This window comes from Hakea prostrata, chromosome 8, assembly GCF_041222555.1.
Source record: "Hakea prostrata isolate BN-2017 chromosome 8, UWA_Hpros_2, whole genome shotgun sequence".
NCBI classification, from domain to species: domain Eukaryota; kingdom Viridiplantae; phylum Streptophyta; class Magnoliopsida; order Proteales; family Proteaceae; genus Hakea; species Hakea prostrata.
Window position 1 is genome coordinate 30,218,920 of NC_142607.1, and position 23,699 is coordinate 30,242,618.

General features: G+C 40.2%; 1 pseudogene; it reads left to right on the forward strand.

The window, feature by feature from the left end:
- Positions 1–86: 86 nt before the first annotated feature.
- Positions 87–23,386, forward strand: LOC149007532 (protein SHOU4-like; annotated as a pseudogene).
- Positions 23,387–23,699: the final 313 nt, after the last annotated feature.

Genomic DNA, 23,699 nt, shown 5'->3' on the forward strand with positions numbered 1-23,699 from the left:
CTACTCCTGCTCTTCAGTCTAGGAGTGTAGGTCAGAGACCTGGATTTCAGCAACCAGGCCAGTCAGGTCAGTTTGGTGGGAATCGGATGCCGTCAAATGTGAATGCTAGGCCCGTGAATGCTATTCTTAGGCCTTTGGATCAGAAGCCTCCGGTTGCACCTGTTTCTGTTGGACCCAGCAATCCTGTTTGCTTTTTCTGTAAGCAGCCTGGTCATTTTTCTCGCGATTGTCCGAAGCAGCCTGTTCAGCCGTCTGTTCCTGTAGTGAAGAATGCTCCTGTTCCTCCTTTTGGAAGAGTGTTCAATATTACTGGTACTGAACAGGATGCGAATCATGAAGTGGTTACAGGTACCTTATTTGTTGCTTCTATTCCTGCATTTTTGTTATTTGATACGGGTGCGTCTCATTCTTTCATATCGTCTGCATTTATCAAGAAGATCAATTTGGAACCTAAGATTTTATCTAGTTGTTTATCAATTTGTACTCCTACTAGACCTGTTGTGAAAATAGATAAAGGATTAGTTAAGTGTCCTATTTTGGTTGATGAAAAGAATTTGGAAGCCAATTTGGTACTTTTGGATATGAAGGATTTTGATGTCATTTTGGGTATTGATTGGTTGACTACCCATAATGCTGTAATTTTGTGTTCTTCGAAGAGAATTCAATTTCGGATTAGTGGAAGTTCAATGTTTGAATTCCAAGGTGAGAAAGGAAGAATTTGTAAGAAGACGATGTCTGCACTGATGCAAGTCTATGCATTAGTTGAGGGTTTGCCATCTGAAGGAAAGTTTAAGACAGGAAAGAAAGTAGAAGAAGTTGGCGTCGTATGTGACTTCGTCGATGTTTTTCCTAAAGATCTGTCAGGCATACCACCTGACAGAGAATTGGAATTTTCTATTGATCTAATCCCTGGTGCTGCCCCAGTATCCAAGGCTCCATATAGAATGGCTCCCATTGAGTTGGTTGAGTTGCAAAAGCAGTTGAATGAACTCTTGGATAGAGGTTTCATCCGACCTAGTGTTTCACCTTGGGGAGCTCCTGTCTTGTTTGTTAAGAAGAAGGACGGTAGTATGCGTCTGTGCATTGATTACCGTGAGTTGAACAAGTTGACCATTAAGAATAGATACTCGTTGCCCCGAATTGATGATCCCTTTGATCAGTTGAAGGGTGCAGCAGTGTTCTCGAAGATTGATTTAAGGTATGGATATCACCAGTTGAAAGTGAAGTCATGTGATATTTTCAAGACAGCTTTTAGAACAAGGTATGGTCATTTTGAGTTTCGAGTTATGCCTTTCGGATTGACTAATGCTCCTACTGTGTTCATGGATCTCATGAATCGAGTCTTTCACGATGTGCTCGATAAGTTTGTGATAGTCTTCATTGACGATATCCTGATTTATTGAAAAGTGAAGAAGAGCATGCAAGGCATCTAGATTTCACTTTGCGAAGACTAAGAGAAAAGAAGCTTTACGCTAAGTTTAGCAAGTGTGATTTCTGGCTCAAGAGTGTAGTATTCCTCAGCCATGTGGTTTCTGTTGAAGGTATTCGTGTTGATCCCGAAAAGGTTCAAGCAGTTACTAATTGGGAAAGACTGAAGACTGTAACGGAAATAAGAAGTTTTCTTGGTTTGGCAGGCTACTACAAAAGGTTTATTGAGAATTTTTCTAGGTTGGCTGCTCCTATGACTAAGCTGACTAGAAAGGAAGAGAAGTTTGTTTGGTCTGACGCTTGTGAGAAGAATTTCCAAGAATTGAAGGTTAGATTGACAAGTGCTCCGGTTTTAACTATACCTGATAATTCCGGTGGTTTGACAGTCTACTCTGATGCGTCGAAGATTGGTTTGGGTTGCGTTCTGATGCAACATGGTAAGGTCGTAGCCTATGCTTCCCGGCAATTGAAGGATTATGAGCGGAATTACCCCACTCATGACTTAGAACTTGCCGCTGTTGTGTTTGCTTTGAAGATTTGGAGACATTACCTTTATGGTGAGAAGATTGCTATTTTCACGGATCATAAAAGTTTGAAGTACTTCTTTACCCAAAATGAGTTAAATATGAGACAAAGAAGATGGTTGGAATTGGTATCTGATTATGACTGTGACATTCAGTATCACCCTGGTAAAGCGAATGTGGTTGCGGACGCTCTTAGCAGGAAAAGTCAGAAGAAAGTACTGGACTTGAATGCTCTGAGTCAACCTCTGATGTCTTCAATTTCGAATCTTGGTTTAGAAGTTATCCCTAAAGGTTCGGAAGTTGTTTTGTCTGCTATGACGGCGAGATCCACCATTAGAGATCGAATTGTTGCTCTGCAAGGTTCTTGTCACGCCCTCCCAGCCGGTACCCTATCTGGCATACCCGAGAGTGTGATCCACAGCCCGAAGATCAGGTATCGAGTGATCAACCTCCCACATAAGCAATAACATAATCATGAACAACCATAACAAGAGTGCGGAAGATAAATCATAGATTCAATAAAGAAAGAATGAATCATAAACGAAACGGAATAATAGATATATAATCAGAGTGTCAAACAGATAAGTAAAGTGATGCAAAAATCCCACTTTACATCCAGCGGAAAAGTAGCTCGAAAGAATAAACTAGATAAAAGCTAATCCCAGTAGCAAGTACATTGGGTAACTAAATTATTCTCCACTTTGTAGACGACATCCTTGTAGGTGTAGATCTCATAGATAGCACAAGGACGCTTCCACTCAATGGTCGGACTAAGCATTGTACGGAGCATAACCACCCGCGGGATCTTCAGAGTAATTGTGGTAACCGCAATCACCTTCCTGGAGATATGTCTCTTCGCCTTGCGCTTCCTCATAGGGACCGTCATAGTATTCCGTACCTGCAGGATAGTCTAACAACATTGTACAATAAAGGAATGAGTTTCGAAGAAACTCAAGAAGGCGCTTAAAATCCATAATAACATAAATGGCGAAATTCCAGAACAAACATAAATGCAATATGATATGAGACAAACAATGAATGAATGATTCTAACTCTATGTATGCTGGTCTCTATTGGCAGACATGCTTTAAGTCATAGCACCGTACTTCTTTAGGAAAGTCTCAATCACTCATCATCAGTTGGTAATGGGTCCGGCATCCCTCGGGACAAACCTTGGCAGGGGGTTAAGTCAACACACTCTCTCACAACCATTTGGTATAAGTACTGGCGCATGTCAGGGTAATACCTAGCCAAATGCAAGTCTTCTACTTAGTTACATCAAGTCGATCCGGATACTTCCATTCCTCGTCCCTGACGATCCTTTCCGGTATCCTTCACACTAGAGTCCTCATAGTCCCTGACTACGGACTCACCAACCCTATCGATCATCCACATATGGTAAACGGGAAGCTCTCACGTCCTTTCACGGGTTGGTTACCGGTCTTAAGCGCCCGTGAGCCCAAGTCTAACCATATGCAACCCTACCAATAAATGGCCCCCACAATGTGATTCCTGTCCTCTCACGGGTTGGTTACCGGTCTTGAGCGCCCATGAATCCCCATTGCTACCACGGGTCGTTCGGTCTCAATACCCCTCCGATTAGGGTCCGACATAACAGACATCCTAGCCAAACACTACTAGACAATCCTATATATGTCATCCAACAGCTTTAGGAAGGTGTCCAGAGGGCATCTCCGGAAACATCCCATAATATTCCCGTAGTAGTCCAAGGACAGAAATGTCAAAAGGACACCTCTCCTTCCCAAACCATACGTAAGCATACACATGCATCAATTCATATCGTCACATATATGGTAACTCCATATATGGAAAGAAATCAATATTTACAATCATTTGTATAACATTGGTAAGTAACTCATACATGAATCAATTCAATATGAATAAGTAATGCTACTGTAATCAAAGTTGTGCAACAGTAGTATATCATTGTAAGAATCTAATTTAGGAAACATATTAATAATATTCAAATATAGAAACTAGATTCATGCTATCTATGTAATTAAGGAAATAACCATCCTTACCTTTTATAACTCGCAAAGAATCCTAAGAAATCAAGTAAGATCTTGGCAAACTTGAGAAGAAGGTCCTAAACAAGTATATACAACATATTAGGAAAGATCCCTAACAGAAAATATAGCAAAGCATCCGAAACAGACCAATTCCGAGTTGCTGAACTCATTGGTCGAGTGGATTGGTCGAGTGGTCCAATCGACCAATCAGTCGACCAATGCAGACAGTAGCTTAGAAAATCAGAGTTTTGAGATATGAAATCCGAATTTGATGGTTCAAGAGGGTACTAATCAAGGGGTAAACTACATCAGTAGTATTCTAGCATATAGGGGACCTCAAAACACTAATCAAATCAAGGTATCAAGATCCAAATTAGGAAACAAAAAGTTACCATAAATAAATCAAACATGGATCTTGATGAATTTTGAAATAGAAAACAAGGACAAGAACTATAGGAGGATGGATCATTGCTTTTGGTAATGAAATCATGAAAACATGCATAGGTCTTCATGGAATAAGGCTTAGAAGCATAAATCTAAATAAGGAAATAAAACCTACCATATATGTACTATCATGCATCATGAAGAACACATAGTAAGGTAGAAGAGAACAACTAGAATTCTATGGATTATGGATCGTAGAAAGAAAACACAACCATTAACCACTAACATGATCAATGAAAGAAGATCCAAAGAGATCAGAATTCAGATTAGGAAATTAACAGAGATTAAATCATGGTTTGATCATGAATCCTTCAAAAGCTTGCAATGATCATGGTTAAGATCATTGTTCTAGCCTTTAATCCTTAGGATGATCATGAGAACATGTTCAGAGATGTTTGCAACAGAGGATGCAGCATCTCTTCTACTGTCTCAACTCAAAAAGGAAAGAAAAACAAAGATGTAGGAGAAGAAGAGAGAGTAGACATACCTTTTGATGCAAAAAGAAGAGTTCCGACGAAGATCCGCCAAGAAAACTCCAAGGATGCAAGAGAGATGACTTGCAGAGGTCTTTGGTTCGTTCCAGAGGGTTTGGAGGCAGCAAATACGAAGTGGACTCGAGGTTAGACTTAAATAGAGCAAGAATCAACCTAATTGCCAAAGACAGCACCCATTGGTCGAGTGGATTGGTCGACTGGCCCAACTCGACCAATCACGACCAATGCAGACAGCAAGGCCAAAACAGGGAATTGAAGGCCCAGATCAAATCCAAACCTAAAGGGGTTTTGCACACAAGTCAAGTGACTTACCTAGTAGGTAGAAATGCCTTCAAACCAAGATAGAGATCACTCCAAGTCCATCAACTAATTAGATCTTCATCAGGATTCTGTTTCCATAAATAGAACCTCATCATCAACCTTCATGGATTCAAAGCCAGACACCAAGTCCTCTACTGGGATGGCCCAAAGCTGACTTCTTACTTTACTTCGGGTCATCGGACCTACAAATAACAAGGTTTCCGGGTCAAGGTTAGGGCTGGGTTTCACAGTTCTGATTTGGATTTTAAGGAGAAGATCGAGAAGATTTCTTTGAATCCTGATTCGGATCCTGACTTTTGTATATCTATGGATGGTGCCTTATTGTTTAGAGGGAGACTTTGTGTGCCTGCTGATGAAGGAATCAAGAAAGAAATTTTAAAGGAAGCGCACCAGTCGATCTTCACGATACACCCTGGAAGCACCAAGATGTATAAAGACTTAAGAGAACATTTTTGGTGGATTGGTTTGAAGGCCGATGTTGATGATTTTGTTGCCAAGTGTGAGACTTGCCAACGTGTGAAAGCCGTTCATCAACCTCCATCTAGATTACTTCAACCACTTCCTATTCCTAGTTAGAAGTGGGAAGACATCTCTATGGACTTTGTGACTAGTTTACCTCGGACAAGTAAAGGTAATGACACTGTGTGGGTGATTGTCGATAGGTTGACCAAATCAGCCCATTTCATCCCTATGAAGATCACTCATACTCTGGATAAGCTTGCTCGACTATATGTGGATAATGTAGTTCGTTTGCACGATGTGCCTTTGAGTATTGTGTCTGATCGTGATCCTAGGTTCACCTCAAGGTTTTGGAACAGTTTGCAGAAAGCCTTGGGAACCCAATTGAACTTGAGTACAGCTTATCATCCACAGTCTGATGGACAATCTGAGCGAACGATTCAAACTTTGGAAGATATGCTTAGATCTTGTGTAGTGGATATGGGTGGAAATTGGGATGAACACTTAGCTTTGGTTGAGTTTGCCTATAAAAACAGTTATCAAGCAACTATAGGCATGGCTCCGTTTAAGGCTTTGTACGGTAACACATGTAGGACACCCTTGTACTAGACTGAGACTGGAGAGAGAAAAGTCTTAGGTCCGGAGATGATTGAAGCTACTAGCGCAATGGTCGATATGATAAGAGAAAGGATTAAGTTTGCTCAGTCAAGACAGAAATCTTATGCTAATAAGAGAAGGACCGATTTGGAGTTTCAGGTTGGGGAGAAAGTTTTCTTAAAAGTTTCACCTATGAAGGGTGTGATGAGATTCAATGTTAAAGGAAAGCTTAGCCCTCGTTACATTGGACTTTTTAGATTTTGGAAAAAGTTGGATCTGTTGCTTATCGATTGGCATTACCTCCGTCTATTGCTGCTGTGCACAATGTGTTTCATGTTTCGATGCTTCGGAAATACATTGAGAATCCGGAACATATTCTACAGCAAGCCCCCGAAGGACTTTGTCACATCCCGCCCCAAATCCACCCAGGGGGTACTTTATCTGGATTACTCGGGAGTGATCCACAGCCCAATAGATCCAGTTTAGGAACGATCATATCCACTTATCACAATAATATAATCAAAAGCAAAAACAATTTATAGTATTCAAGTAATCTAATAATAAAAGTTAAGAAATGATCACAGAAGGATCACAAAGAACATCAGAGTGCGGAATAACAAGTACCAAATCAAAAGACAACTGTGCAGAAGGTAGATCGAAATAAGGTAAAGGTTACAACCAAATCTCCAAAGAAGGAAAATAAAAAGGTAAGCAACTAAGTTACAGTTTCTTCTAACTTATACAATGTCTCCTCAATAACATAATCATAAGAAACTAAGCCAGGCCAGATCTACTCCTGACAAATATGAGTCTTGAACTGATAGCCTTCACCGATGTAGTCACCGTAGCCAAAGTGGTATGAGTCACCAACTTAGTCCTCAAAGTGTTGACCGTCACAGTCAACCGTAGGAGTACCTGCAGAAAAGTCTAACAAAATATGTTGCAAAAAGGAGTGAGTTCAAAAGAACTCAGCAAGGAAGGTTATTCCATAATACATAAGCCATATGATATCAATCATGAAATGATGCAGATGATATGAGACATAAGATGCAAATATGATTCTAACTCTAAGTATGCTGGTCTCTATGATAGACATGCTTTAAGTCAAAGCACCATACTTCTTTAGGTAGTCTCAGTCACTCATCATCGGGGGGAATTGGGTCCTGCATCCCTCTCGGACAAATCCATGGTTGGGAGTTTCGGTCACCACTCTCTCACATCACCATTTGGTCTAAGTATTGGCGCATGTCAAGGTATAGCCTAGCCCAATGCAAGTCATCTACTTAATCATATCATGTCAGTTCCAGATACGTCCATTCCTCCCCTCTCGGGATCCTTTCCGGTATCCTTCACACTAGAGTCACGGATATTACTCACTGGACTCATCAACTCTATTGGTCATCCGCAAACGGTAAACGGGAAGCTCTCACGTCCCCTCAAAGATCATTTCACCGGTCTTGAGAGCCCGTGAGCCCAAGTCTAGCCATTTGCAACCCTACCAATAAATGGCCCCTTCCGGGTATCCGCAATGCAATTTATGTCCTCTCACGGAGTGGTTACCGGTCTTGAGCGCCCACAAATCCACACTACTACCACGGGTCGTTCGGTCTCAATGCCCTTCCGAATTGGGTCTGATATGATAGGGACATCCTAGCCATACATCTAGACAAGTTCTATGTATGTCATCCAATGATCCAGGAAAGTGTCGATGGGCATCTTCGGAGAACATCCCATACTATTCCCTCCGATGTCCAAGGACAAAAGTACCAGTAGGGCACTCCCCAATCCCAAATCATACTTAAGCAATCACATGCTTATTTCCATCCATTACATATCAACAATACATTACCATATTGAAAACATGTCATAACATCTCATAATACAATGTATAAATAATGACAAGAATAAGTAAACATGATAAACCAAGTAATTAAGCATGGTGCTACTGTCATAAGGTAACTACAGTAGTCATATGATGTCTAAAATCAACTAATAAGTTAAGTCTACTAAGTTACCAACAACAGTGTAAAAGTCATACAGTCTATGTTATATGGCAATAACCGTCCTTACCTCAAATTGTGAAGAAGATGATCCGAAGTCACAAGAGAATGGTCCAATTATAGTCTTAAAGCCCTAAACAAACATACATGAAGGATTAGAGAAGAAATCAAAACAATCGAAGATCGAATGGATCAAAACTGGGCAAAAGTTTCTGACAGCAACCTTGTTGGTCGATACATTGGGTCGATAGTATCGACCAATAGGCATCGACCAAAAGAATTTCGGACAGCAAGCTGGCTTTTTGGGTTTTGGCTCAAAATTGGTCTTTCGGGTCTCGAATCAATGCGAAACTTGGTGAACAGTTCAAACACAATATAGAGACACTAATTATCAAAGAATTAACATCATCCAATGGTCAAATTAGAAATCCCCAAATTGGCATATCAAGTTAAAGAGTTGTTAATCATGGCATTGGCTATTTCTTTGAGGTTTGGCTCAAAATTGGTCTTCTGGGTCTCGGATCGATACGAAACTTGGAGGGGATGCTAGGAACAGTAGCAAGAGGCTATGTAGCAAGAATTAACATGATCCATTGATCAAATTGAAAACCCCCAAATTGAAGTCCTAGGTTTAAACTTGCAAGAATCATGTTCTTCAATGGAATCAATTGAAATTGCAAGAGAACTTAGGAATTTAATCAATAGAATGATGAGCAGCAGAATATAGACAATTACTAACATATAATCAGACCTATTTTCTAAGGAAAATCAGATTAAGAAGATAAACTCATGTTTCCATGAAGAGGAAATCAAAATAAGAAAGCAAGAATATCAAGTATAAGAAACATGGCATGGAAAGAATGAAGAGAGGTTTAATCAACCCAAGAGAGCTTGTAGAAGAGGTGGTTGCAAGGTTGCAGCACCTTCTTCACGAACTCAGTAGCAAGAACAAGATGGGGTAGGAGTAGATTAGAGAGAGAGTGAGAGATTACATACCTTGGAGAAGAGATTAGAGAAGAGAGACAATGATTCTTGAAGAAGATCAACACCCAAGCCAAGGAGGAGGCTTAGAGGAGCTTACCCACGTTCTCAGATGTTGAAATGAGTGAAATAATGATTTAAGTTCGAGGTTTCACTTAAAAGGACAAAGGAATATCCAAAAAGCATCTTTTTCACGATTCTTGGGTCCCCCCCCCCCCCCCCTCCGCGCCCCCCCCCCCTTTTATTTGTAGGTCCAAGTGACCCAAGTAAAGTAAGAAGTCAGCTTTGGGCCATCCCAGTGGAGGACTTGGTGTCTGGCTTTGAATCCATGAGAGTTGATGATGAAGTTCTATTTATGGAAACTGAATCTTGATGAAGATCGGATTAGTTGATGGACTTGGAGTGCTCTCTACCATGGTTTGAAGGCATTTCTACCTATTAGGTAAGTCACTTGTTATGTGTGCAAAACCCCTTTAGGATTGGATTTGATCTGGGTCTTCAATTCCCTGTTTTGGAATTGCTGTCAGCATTGGTCGACTGATTGGTCGACTGGACCAGTCGACCAATCCACTCGACCAATGAGTGCTGTCTTTGGCAATTAGGTCTTACTTGCTCTATTTAAGTCCAATCTCGAGTCTACTTCGTATTTTCTGCCTCCAAACTCTTTGGAACGAACCAAAGACCTCTGCAAGTCATCTCCCTTGCATCCTTGGTGATTTTCTTGACGGATCTTCGTCGAAACTCTTCCTTTTGCATCAAAAGGTATGTCTACACTCTCTTCTTCTCCTCCATCTCTATTTTTCTTTCCTTCTTGAGTTGAGACAGTAGAGGAGATGCTGCATTCTCTATTGCAAACATCTCTGGACTTGTCTCTCATGATCATCCTAAGGATTAATGGCTAGAACAATGATCTTAACCATGATCATTGCAAGCTTTTGAAGGAATCATGATCAAACCATGATCTAGTCTTTGTTTAACTTCTGATTTGAATTCTGATCTCCTTGGATCTTCTATATTGATCATGTTAGTAGTCAATTGTTGTGTTTTCTTTTCATGATCCATGATCTATCAATCTCTAGTTGTTTCTCTTCTACCATACCATGTTCTCTTCATGAATCATGGTAGTTACATATATGGTAGGTTTTGTTTCCTTATTTAGATTTATGCTTTTAAGCCTAATTCCTTGAAGATCTAAGTATGCTTTTCATGATACCTTTACCTGAAGCAATGATCCATTCTCCTATTGTTCTTGTCTTTGATTTCTATCTTGAATTCTTCAAGATCCATGGTTGATCTAATTATGGTAACTTTTTGTTTCCTAATTTGGATCTTGATGGCTTGATTGGATTAGTGTTTTGAGGTCCCCTTTATGTTAGGATACTACTGATGTAGTTTACCCCTTGATTAGTACCCTTTTGAACCACCAAATTCGGATTTTATATCTTAAAACTCTGTTTTTTTTAGGTTATCATGTCGCATTGGTCGATCGGGACCAAGTCGACCAATCCACTCGACCAATGAGTACAAAGAACTCCGAACTGGTTGGTCTGTGTTGGATGTTTTGGTATCTTTTCTGTTAGGGATCTTTCCTAATATGTTGTATACACTTGTTTAGGACCTTCTTCTCAAGTTTGCCAAGATCTTACTTGATTTCTTAGGATTCCTTTGCGAGTTATAGAAGGTAAGGATGGTTATTTCCTTAATTACATAGATAGCATGAATCTAGTTTCTATATTTGAAAATCATTGATATGTTTCCTTAATTAGATTCTTACAATGATATACTACTGTTGCATAACTTTGATATCAGTAGCGTTACTTATTCATATTGAATTGACTCATGTATGATTTACTTACCAATTATATACAAAGTGATTGTAATTATTGATTTCTTTCCATATATGAAGTTACCATATATGTGATGATATGAATTGATGCATGTGTATGCTTAAGTATGGTTTGGAAAGGAGAGGTGTCCTTTTGACACTTCTGTCCTTGGACTACTACGGGAATATTATGGGATGTTTCCGGAGATGCCCTCTCGGACACCTTCCTAAACCGTTGGATGACATATTTAGGACTGTCTAGTAGTGTTTGGCTAGGATGTCCCGTTATGTCAGACCCTAATCGGAGGGGTATTGAGACCGAACGACCCGTGGTAGCAATGGGGATTCATGGGCGCTCAAGACCGGTAACCAACCCTGTGAGAGGACAGGGAATCACATTGTGGGGGCCATTTATTGGTAGGGTTGCATATGGTTAGACTTGGGCTCACGGGCGCTCAAGACCGGTAACCAACCCGTGAGAGGACGTGAGAGCTTCCCGTTTACCATATGTGGATGATCAATAGGGTTGATGAGTCCGTAGTCCGGGACTATGAGGACTCTAGTGTGAAGGATACCGGAAAGGATCGTCGGGACGAGGAATGGACGTATCTGGATCCGACTTGATGTAACTAAGTAGAAGACTTGCATTTGGCTAGGTTTTACCCGACATGCGCCGGTACTTAGACCAATGGTGATGTGAGAGAGTGGTGACTTAACCCCCAGCCATGGAATGTCCCGAGGGATGCCGGACCCATTACCAACTGATGATGAGTGATTGAGACCTTCCTAAAGAAGTACGGTGCTATGACTTAAAGCATGTCTGCCAATAGAGACCAGCATACATAGAGTTAAATTCATTCATTCATTGCTTGTCTCATATCATATTGCATTTATGTTTGTTCAAAATCCTGCCATTTATGTTATTATGGATTTAATCGCCTTCACCGAGTTTCTTTGAAACTCATTCCTTTATTGTACAATGTTTGTTAGACTATTCTGCAGTCTTGAATACTATGACGGTCCCTATGAAGAAGCGCAAGGCGAAGAGGCATATCTCCAAGAAGGTGATTGCGGTTACAACAATTACACTGAGGATCCCGCGAGTGGTTATGCTCCGTACAATGCTTAGTCCGACCATTGAGTGGAAGCGCCCTTGTGCCGTTTATGAGATTTACACTTATAGGGATGTTGTCTATAAAGTGGAGAACAATTTAGTTACCCATTGTACTTGCTATTGGGATTAGATTTTGTCTAGTTTATTCTCTTTTAGAACTACTTTTCCGCTGGTTGTAGAGTGGGATTTTGCCTCACTTTATTTATCTGTTTTTGACACTCTGATTATATCTAGTACTCTGATTTATATATGATTCATACTTTCCTTATTGGATCTATGGTTTATCTTCCGCACTTTTATTGTTCTTGTTCATGATTATGTTATTGTTTATGTGGGCGGTTGATTACTCGATACCTGATCTTCGGGCTGTGGATCACACTCTCGGGTATGCCAGATAGGGTACCAGCTGGGAGGATGTGACAATGTCCATCAACTAAGCTCACCTTCTTTAATGCGCAAGCAGGATTTGCCAGACATAGTTCAGCAACTTCGGACAGGGATTTGGAGAGCTATATGGGGTCAAATTGAGTGGGGTTTTATCCTACAAGTCAATAAAGAAGTCTAGTTTCGGGAAATACCTTTGGATTGAGCATAGGAGTTCATTAGGTATTTCAACTAATTCACCCCTCTTCGGTGTGCAGATAACTAACACTAACAATGCTCTCAAGTGAGGGGCATCATCGCCAATGTCCATGGGCTTGGGCTCTGACACCAAATCATCAACCAAAAGGGTCCACAAGGACTATTCCCACCACTTCGGGTCATTGGATCTGCACACAATACAAATTCCGGGCCAGATCAGGGTAAGGATAAGGCCGGACATGGCCTCCTAAGGCTTTCAAGGATAACAACAATGAAATCAAGGTCCAACTTCAAGGTCTAACATTAAACAAGTCTTTCTTTATCCCAAAACAAATAGGGTATCCCGGGCTAGGTTTGGGCTGGATGTCACAGACTTAGTGTTGATCTGACCTATGAAGAAGAGCCAGCTGAAATTTTGGATAAGAAGGATAAGCAATTGCGGAATCGCACCATCCCTTTGGTAAAGATTCGTTGGAAGAACCATACCCCTGAAGAAGCTTCTTGGGAGAAGGAAGAAGATATGAAGGAGAAATTTCCTCAACTTTTTGGAAGTTCAGGTACGCTCTCAATTTCGAGGACGAAATTTCTTTTAAGGGGGGAGAATGTGAAACCTTGCCCTAACCTAACCCTGACCTTGACCCGGTAACCCAGTTGTTTTTAGGTCCGAAGACCCGGAGTAAAGAAAGAAGCCAACTATGGGCCATCTCAGTAGAAGACATGGTGTTTGACTCTGAACCCATGGATGTTGTTGATGGAGTTCCATACTTGGATGTCAGTGTAGATTTGGAAAGGAAGCTACAGTTGTCTGAAGATGAGATTAGTTGAAGGACTTGGAGTATTATCTGACTTGGTTTGAAGGTATTTCTTCACACTTGACTTGTTACTTGATGCGTATGTAAAAGCCCATAAGGTTTAAAGCCCATTTGATCCTCCAAATCCCTGATTATTCCTTACTATCTGCCTTGGTCGACTGACTGGTTGAGTGGGCCACTCGACCAAGCACTCGACCAAAGGAAGGTGAAATCCGAGAAATTGTAATTTTAGGGTTTTTCACTCTTATTTAAACCCTACTTCGTATTTCTTTGTTACGGCTGCCTCCTAAACACTTTGTGAACGTGAGAACACCTCTCCGAAACTCTCTCTGGTGATTTCGAAGATTCCTCTGCAGATCTGAAACCTCTCTTCTTTGTTCTTACAATTCAAGGTTAGTATCTCTTCTGAATTATTAATTCTCTTTTCTTGATCTTGTTCTTGATTGAGATCAGGAAGTAGGTGATGCATCATTGCAACCATCCCTTCGTGATCTCCTTCGTTTCTTTGAGATCTATGATCATCATCATGATCTCAACCCTAGCCGAAGATTTTCTTGAAACCCTAACCCTTGCTTGAGTTCTGGAAACTCTTGTTAACCTCCCATGCGAGGGAAACCTCATGGGTAATATTTCTTGTAACCTAAATTAGTTTTCCTATGATTTTCTTATTGCCTTTGGCCAATTATTTAATTTTCTTTCATTCTGTGATCTCAACCTTTTTATGGGAACCATAAGGTTGAAACCCTAAATTCTTTGGTTAAATCAAGAACCCAAATTTTCCCCATGACTTGATGTTTTTATCTTACTATATGATCCTAATATACCTTAGGTGTCACATCCTCCTAGCCGGTACCCTAACTAGCATACCCGAGAGTGTGATCCACAGCCCCGAAGATCAAGTATCGAGGAAATCATCCTCCCACATATGCAATAACATAATCATGAACATAAATAAATCAAGGTTTAATATTATAAACAAGGTTCAAAACAAGAAATGAACAATCAGAATAATCAGAGTGCGGAAAGATACCAGATATCCAATGATATCAAAAAGGAGTGAAGTGAAGCGGAAACTCACTTTACCAAAATAGCGGAACGTAGTATAAAAATCAAAAAGGGATTACAACTGAAACAAATGTACTAATAAATAAACTAAGATCAAGCGTCTTCAAGTTTATAGATAACGTCTTCATAAGTATGGACTTCATCAATCCAATGAATCCGTTCTAACTCTATGCCGTTCTCAAAAGTAGTACGCAGCTTGATCCGCCGGGGGATCATCAAAGTAATCTTGATCGTTCTCAGCACTTTGCGTGTAATACGCTTCATCAGCTTGTGCTTCATTTGTCTTGCTCGTCATAGTATTCATGCACTGCAGGATAATCTAACAAAAAGAAATATACAACAGGGATGAGTTTCGAAGAAACTCAGTAAGGTAGTTAATCCATAACATGATAGATAACATGTGGCAAAACATAATATGATGCAATGCAGTATGAAACAAGTAATGTATGTATGCATCTAACTCTATGTATGTTGGTCTCTATGGCAGACATGATTTAAGTCATAGCACCGTAGTTCTTTGGGAAGGTCACGCATACGCCTCCTGTTGGTAGTGGGTCCGGGCATCCCTCTTGGACAAACCATGGTAGGGGGTTAAGTCAACACACTCTCTCACAACCATTTGGCATAAGTACCGCCGCATGTCAGGGGAAAGCCTAGCCCAATGCAAGTCATCTACTCAGTTACATCAAGTCAGTTCCAGATACTTCCATTCCTCCCCTCTCGGGATCCTTTCCGGTATCTTTCACACTAGAGTCACGGATATTACTCACCGGACTCATCAACCCTATTGGTTATCCACATATGGTAAACGGGAAGCTCTCATGTCCTCTCACGGATATAACTCACCGGTCTCGAGCGCCCATGAGCCCAAGTCTAGCCATATGCAACCCTCCAATAAATGGCCCCCACAATGTGATTCCCGTCCTCTCACGGATATAACTCACCGGTCTTGAGCGCCCGTGAATCCCCATTGCTACCACGGGTCGTTCAGTCTCAATACCCTTCCGAATCGGGTCTGATATAACAGGGGTGTATCCTAGCCAAACACTACTAGACATCCCTAGGTATGACAACCATTGATTCGGGAAAGCGTCGATGGGCAACCCCGGAAACATCCCATACTATTTCCGATAATGTCCAAGGACAGAAGTGTCAAAAAGACACTTCCCAATCCCAAACCAAACTTAAGCAAACACATTCTCAAATCAATCATGACATACACAACCAGTAGTTCATCATATAAAAGAGAATGTAAAAGCAACATCAGATTAAGCAGTAATAAGTAATTCATATAACATAAATAATGAAAAAGATGATATAAACAAGTGCTACTGTTCCCACAGTAGGAGATCAGAATTAAAATACAATAACAATAGGTAATCTCATAGTTTCATAGAGTAGAAACCAGAGAACAAGCAATCTATGTAGTTAAGGAATTAACTGTCCTTACCTTCTAGCTTGAATGGAATCTTAAAGAATCACGTATGATCTTGACAAAACTTGAGAAGAAAGTCCTAAACAAGTGCACACAACATGTTAGGAAAGATGCATAAAGGAAAAGATCATAAATCAATCGAAACAGACCAAGATTGAGATTGCTGTACTGATTGGTCGATTGATTGGTCTGCTGGACCAGTCGACCAATGTAGACAGTGGCCTGCAAGAATCCGAATCTTGAGAATTCAGAACCGAATTCGATGGTTCAAAAGGGTACAATTAAGAGGGGTATTATCATGGTAGTATTCTAGGGTATAGAGGATATCAAATCATAACTCAAAACAGTTCTCAAGTTACAACCTAGAAATCATGAGGTTAACCTGATTAGGGTTATCATAGGTTAGGAGGGAAAAAAAATAGAAAGATTAAAGATAATGAACTAGGATATGAAAGAATTCAGATATAGTAAAGGAAACATAATAATTGGGTTACCATGATTAAACTAGAGGTTCTTGATCTTACCCAAGAATTAGGGTTTTACCCTTTTTGGTTCCCTCGGAAAATAATTGTGAGATCTGGATGAAGGGAGATAAATTGTTAGCCAAGAATAACAAGAAGGGTCATTCAATGATGAAGTTTAGGTTAACACAATATTACTCAAGAAGATTTTCCTTCACAAGGGAGGTTACCAAAAGTTCTCCAGACAATCACACAGATTAGGGTTTCAAAGAATTAGGGTTAGGGTTTTCAAGAATTCAATAGGTAGGGTTTAAGAACATGATGATGATCATGAGTCTTAAAGAATATGGTGAGATCAGAGAATTGATGATTACAAGAATGCTTCATCACCTTTCTGATCTCAATGAAAACAGAATAAAAGAAAGAAAATTCAGAGATAGAAGAGAGAGTGGTTGAGATCATACCTTTGCTGTAGAAAGATGAAGAATTCTTCAAGTCTTTGAAAGAGATCACCAAAGAATGCAAGGGAATGGGTTAGATTAGGGTTCTAACTCGTTCCAGAGGCTTAGGAGGCAGAGGAGGCGGAGTATTCCCGAAATTAGACTTAAATAGAAGTGACAGGATTCAAATTTCAAAAATAGAATCACTTGGTCGATTGATCCAATCAACCAATGAGTCGACCAATCAAGACAACAACTTCAAAACAGGGAATTGAAGGCTCATATCAAGTCCAAACATCAAGGGGTTTTGCACACCTCTAGAGTGACATACCTAGGAGTTAGAAATGCCTTTGAATCAATACAGAGACCACTCCAAGACCATCAACTAGTCCAATCTTCATCCGGGTGCAGTTTCCACCATTGGAACACTAGCATCAACACTCATGGATTCCAATCCAGCCATCAAGTCTTCAACAGAAATGGCCCAAAGATGACTTCTTGCCTTACTTCGGGTCACTGGACCTACAATAAACAAAGTTTCCGGATTAGGGTCAGGGCTGGGTTTCACATTAGGAAGTTCCCCTTCGAATTTCGGATCATTCCGACTTCAAACGAAGAAGTTATGGCCAAAGCAGTCTGTACAATTTCGTACTTGACTTGCTTGGTCGATTGCTTGGTCGACTGGGCCAGTCTACCAAGCACTCGACCAAAGGACTCAGTAGCTTTGTTTTTCGCCCGAATTGATTCGTTTGCTCTCTGATCTTTTAGGAGTCTATTCGCTAAGTTTGGAGTTTCTCTCTTTGATCTTTGGATCATCTTCTTCGATAATCAAGTAAGGACAGTTAATTCCTTAACTACATAGATTACTTGTTCTCTGGTTTCTACCTTATGAAACTATGAGTTTACTTACTGTTATTATAATTTAATTCTGATCTCTTACTGTGAGATCAATAGCACTTGTTTATATTATCTTTTTCATTTTTCATGTTATATGAATTACCTATTATTGCCTAATCTAATTTTGCTTTTACATTCTCTTGTATATGATGAACTGTTGGTTGTATATGTTATGACTGATCTGAGAATGTATTTGCTTAAGTTTGGTTTGGGATTGGGAAGTTGTCCTTTTGACACTTCTGTCCTTGGAGATCGGAGGGAATAGTATGGGATGTTCTCCGAAGATGCCCATCGACGCTTTCCCGAATCAATGGATGTCATACCTAGGGCTGTCTAGCAGTGTTTGGCTAGGATATACCCCTGTCATATCAGACCCAAATCGGAAGGGTATTGAGACAGAACGACCCGTGGTAGCAATGGGGATTCGTGGGCGCTCAAGACCGGTGAAAAGATCCGTGAGAGGACATGGATCACATTGTGATACTCGAAAGAGGCCATTTATTGGAGGGTTGCATATGGCTAGACTTGGGCTCATGGGCGCTCAAGACCAGTGAAATGATCCGTGAGGGGACATGAGAGCTTCCCGTTTACCATATGTGGATATCCAATAGGGTTGATGAGTCTGTAGTCAGGGACTATTAGGACTCTAGTGGAAAGGATACCGGAAAGGATTGTCAGGGACGAGGAATGGAAGTATCTGGACCTGAATTGATGTAACTAAGTAGATGACTTGCATTAGGCTAGGCTTTTCCCTGACATGCGCCAGTACTTATGCCAAATGGTTGTGAGAGAGTGTGTTGACTTAACCCCCTACCATGGTTTGTCCCGAGGGATGCAGGACCCATTACCAAACGGCTGCTCAAGACTGGTGAAATGATCCTTGAGAGAATCCAAGATATCTTAAATGGTTGAGGATGTGAGCAGACCTTCCCAAAGAAGTACGGTGCTATGACTTAAAGCATGTCTACCATAGAGACCAGCATACATAGAGTTAGATGCATACATTCATTACTTGTTTCATACTGCATTGCATCATGTTATGTTTTGCCACATGTTATCTATGATGTTATGGATTAACTTGCCTTACTGAGTTTCTTCAAAACTCATTCCTTTTTGTACATTTTCTTGTTAGATTATCCTGCAGGTACAGAGTATTATGACGAGCAGTACAACGAAGCACAAGCTGATGAAGAGTATTACACGCAAGGTGCTGGCAACGATCAAGCTTACTCTAATGATCCCTCGGTGGATCAAGCTGCGTACTACTTTTGATAACGGCATAGAGTTAGAACGGATTCATTGGATTGATGAAGTCCATACTTATGAAGACGTTATCTATAAACTTGAAGACGCTTGATCTTAGTTTATTTATTAGTACATTTGTTTCAGTTGTAATCCCTTTTGATTTTCATACTACGTTCCGCTATTTTTGGTAAAGTGAGTTTCCGCCTCACTTTACTGCTTTTTTATATCATTGGATATCTGGTATCTTTCCGCACTCTGATTATACTGAATGTTAATTTCTTGTTTTGAACCTTGTTTATAATATTAAAACTTGATTTATTTCCTGTTTATGATTATGTTATTGTATATGTGGGAGGACGATTTCCTCGATACTTGATCTTCGGGGCTGTGGATCACACTCCCGGGTATGCCAGTTAGGGTACCGGCTGGGGGGATGTGACAAAACCACTGAGTAGATGACTTGCATTGGGCTAGACTTCACTGTGACATGCGCCAATACTTATACCAATGGTGATGTGAGAGAGTGGTGACTAAATCCCCAACCATGGTTTGATGAGGACTTTACCCAATTACCACGACAGACCCAAGATATCTTATATGATTGAGGGGGAGTGACAGACGACCCAAAGAAGTATGGTGCTATGGCTTAAAGCATGTCTACCTTAGAGACTAGCATACTTAGGGTTAGAATCATATATCATCATTGTCTCATATCATATTGCATCATATTGTGACTTGTATTGAATGAAGCATGTATTATGAAACAACTTGCCTTGCTGAGTTCTTTTGAACTCATTCCTTTCGTGCAATTTGTTAGATTATCCTGCAGGTGTAGAAGAATTTGATGGCGCACTCTACGACCCCAGCTATGATCTCGCATATTACCCTTTGGGTGATGGCTACGTTGAGAGTCAGGATTGTTGTGCTGAGGAGGATTATGGTTCGTACCAGGGTTAGCCCCACCATGGTGAGGGAGCGGCTGCGTTGGGTTCACTTCATCCACACTTATGAAGAAGTAATCATTAGGATAGAAGAAACCTTTGCGTAGGCCTCATTTCCCTAGATGACTGTAATCACTTGGATATTTTATCTCTAACTCTTATGGATTTACTCTTGACACAGATTGTAATTAAGTTTAATTAACCACTTTTCTGCTATTGTTGAAGGAGTGACTCCTGATCACTCTTTCTCTTTGAGATTATTTTTATAGAATGAGATCATGGAATAGATGGTTGCAAGAATGTAGCATCTTCTTCCTGATCTCAATCAAGAACAAGATCGAAGAAAAAATAATCTATAATACAGAAGAAATACAAACCTTGAATTGGCAGATCAGAGATGAGAGACTTCAGATCTGCAGAGGAATCTTCAAAATCACCGAAAAGAGTTTTGGAAAGGTCTTCCCATGTTCTCTAGGTGTTTAGGAGGCAGCCGTAACTAAGAAACTCGAAGTAGGTTTAAATAGGGAGTGAAAAACCCTAAAATTGGATTTTCTCGGGTTTAACACACCATTGGTCGATTGATTGGTCTATTGGCCCCAATCGACCAACCAGTCGACCAATGCACAGTTCAGCAACTTCGGACAGGGATTCGGAGGGCTATATGGGGTAAAATTGAGTGGGGTTTTCTCCTACAAGTCAATCAAGAAATCTAGTTTCTAGAAATACCTTCGGATTGAGCACAGGAGTTCATTATTTACTTCAAATAATTCACCCCTCTTCGATGCGCAGTTTCTCACTAAACACTGACAATGCTTCCAAGTATGGATCACCATCAACAATATCCATGGGTTTCAGGTCACACACCATGTCTTCTATAGAGAGGGGCCACAAAGACTTCTTCCTTCACTTTGGGACCTTGGATTTATCCTAAGGAAAGGTTTGACATGACTTCCTAAGGCTTTCAAAGGGTAGTAACACTGTTATCAAGGTCCAACTTCAAGGTCAAACATTAAACTAACCATTCTTCACCCAAAACAAATAGGGTGTCCTGGCTAGGTTTGGGCCGGATTTCACAGGTAGTCTTTTCCCTATACTATTTGTATTCATGAAATTGGGGGTTAGGGCTTTGTAACCTCATTCGATCCATATGGTTCTCTCTCCTCTCATTCTCTTCTCTCTTCTTCTCTGGCTCTCGGTTCTCTCAAGCTCTTCTAGTATCTTGCTCTCGGTTCTTGAGTGCTGCTCTGGTTATGCCCTAGATTATCTTCAAGATTGATGCTTTAATGGTGGATAATAGATTCAGCTATTGTATGCATTGAAGGCATTGTACAGAGGTGTTCTTGGCTTGCGCAGGAAGGAGAAAAGCTTTGGTTGGACTTCTGGTTACAGGTGTGGTCATTCCAAGTCTTGTATATTCTCTCTTGGTCCATGTATAAAGTCTTCACATCTTGATTAGGGCTGTAACTTTGATTTGGCTATTTGATGATTGCATGAGTTTGGTGAGTGCTCAACTCATCCTTGGATGTAGGTCTTAGGACCGAACCAAGTAAATACCTGTGTCACTTGCTTGATTGCCTCTTTCTCTTTCATTCTTATTGATAATCCGCTGCGTTTAGGTTAGGTTTTCTTAACAGTTTTGGCATCAGAGCCTATTTCATTTCTTGGCTGAATCTATTAACTCATGATTAACCTAAATTACTTTGTTAATTTGTGTTTTTGTTAGCATCAAACATTATATGCAAATCTGCAAACTCATTCTCAATCATCACCTGCTACGGTTCAATTTTTCTGGTAAACCCTAGAATTGGCCGAAACTCTATCTTAGGGTTTTATTCAAAATTGATTGAGGGCTATAACATATATATCCAATTGGTATAGTTTGCAATAAAATTCCCCTGTTTATTGATTCAATTTGTGGTTTTATTTGACTGTCTGACTCCTAGCTTGATTCGGTTCCTAGGGTTTCTTTAAATTGAATTGGGGCTTTTATGCAAATCAAGTTAGATATATAAGATTTGTGGTTTGTTGGTGTTTATAATCTGATATAAAATTTATTTTGATTTGTTTAGATTATAAACTGATTATAGTTTGCAATTTTCTGGTTTTTTCTGGTTTGCATACTGTTGAATAAAATTCTATTATTGTTAGACTTCATCTGTATTCTGTTGTTCATAATTAATCTGTTACTATTCTTCTTGTATTATTTCTGATATTTTCTGACTATCATAATTTCAGAACTTGTTTGTTTAAAGACTGAAATTAATTAAGTTGTTAATATCTAAAGTGTTACTATTCTGATTTGTTAGATAAATTATAACTGTTAGTATTTTATTCTTGGGTAATTTTCATATGGACCCCCGAGGTTTTGGTCCATGTCATTTTTAGTCCAAAAAAATGGATACTTTGCATCTGCCTCCCCTAAAGTATTCAGTAAGATCAATTAAGGACAATTTATGATTTTTATGACCAACATGCCCTCACATCTATTCTACCGTAAGATTTGCATATTTTCTTCAAAATTAAATCCAAGGGTGAAAATCAAAATTCGGTCCGGTTGTATGTCTCAGGTCCTCTAGAACAACCAAAGAATGACAACCCACAATGGGATCAAGAGCCATGCCGTACATCGGCGGCGACGTCAAGAAATCAGGCGAACTGGGCAAAATGTTTGACATACCAGTGGTGGATCCTTCTTCCACCGCCGGAACTTCGTTTGGGCCAACTCCATCAAGGCCTTCTCGCCAGTCCTCCTTCCAACACAACAATTAAATCCAACGATCTGCTTCAAGTTCAGGTCATGTCTCCAAATCCTCTACTGGTTCAGGGCCTTTCCATCCCTAGAAGAAGTCCTCCGGTCCTATGCCTATACCTCCCACCGGACTTGTCATCTCCGGTCCTCTTGGGTCTTCCTATGGCAGCACTGCTTCTGCTCGCCGCTCGAGCCAGTTGGAGCCCTCTATTTCAATGATCAATCCTGCATATGGTTCTGTTGTAACCCATCTTATAGAAGATGTAAATAATGGATTTAATGTGTCTAACCCGTCTTACAAAAGATGTTAATAATGTGCGTTTTCGTAGTGGTGAGTGCATGCAATGACTTTTTTAGTGGGTGCCTTCGTCTTTGTTACAGTTAAAAAAACATGTGATTTGATTGTGGTTGGTCCTCTCGTGGCACCGGTTATGCTTTCGTTCTTGCGGAATTATACTTGGGGAAAGAGAGGCCTCTGGAGGTACTTGAAGAGCTCTCTTGATTCTGATAAACTAAGAATTGGATTTTGTTCCTGCCGGTAAAGATTCCTTTTATTTCCTTCCTTTTTTCTTCCTTTTCCTGTTCCTGTTGATCCCCGCTGTTGGTGAGCTTTATCTTTTCCCAGTTTTGTTCACCATTTACTCAACTTAAATTTGCTTGTTTGTCTTATTTTTTAGGAGGTCCATCTTTTGATTTCATTTTATTACGATTCTATCGCCGGAGTTGAAGAGGAAAAAAATACAGAGGGTGGAGACGCTGGACAAAAGATGGAAACGATGAAGAGATAAGAGAGAATAGGGATTTAGATGGATTTATGTTCATCCGATTTGAATGATCCACGTGAAGAAAATGTGC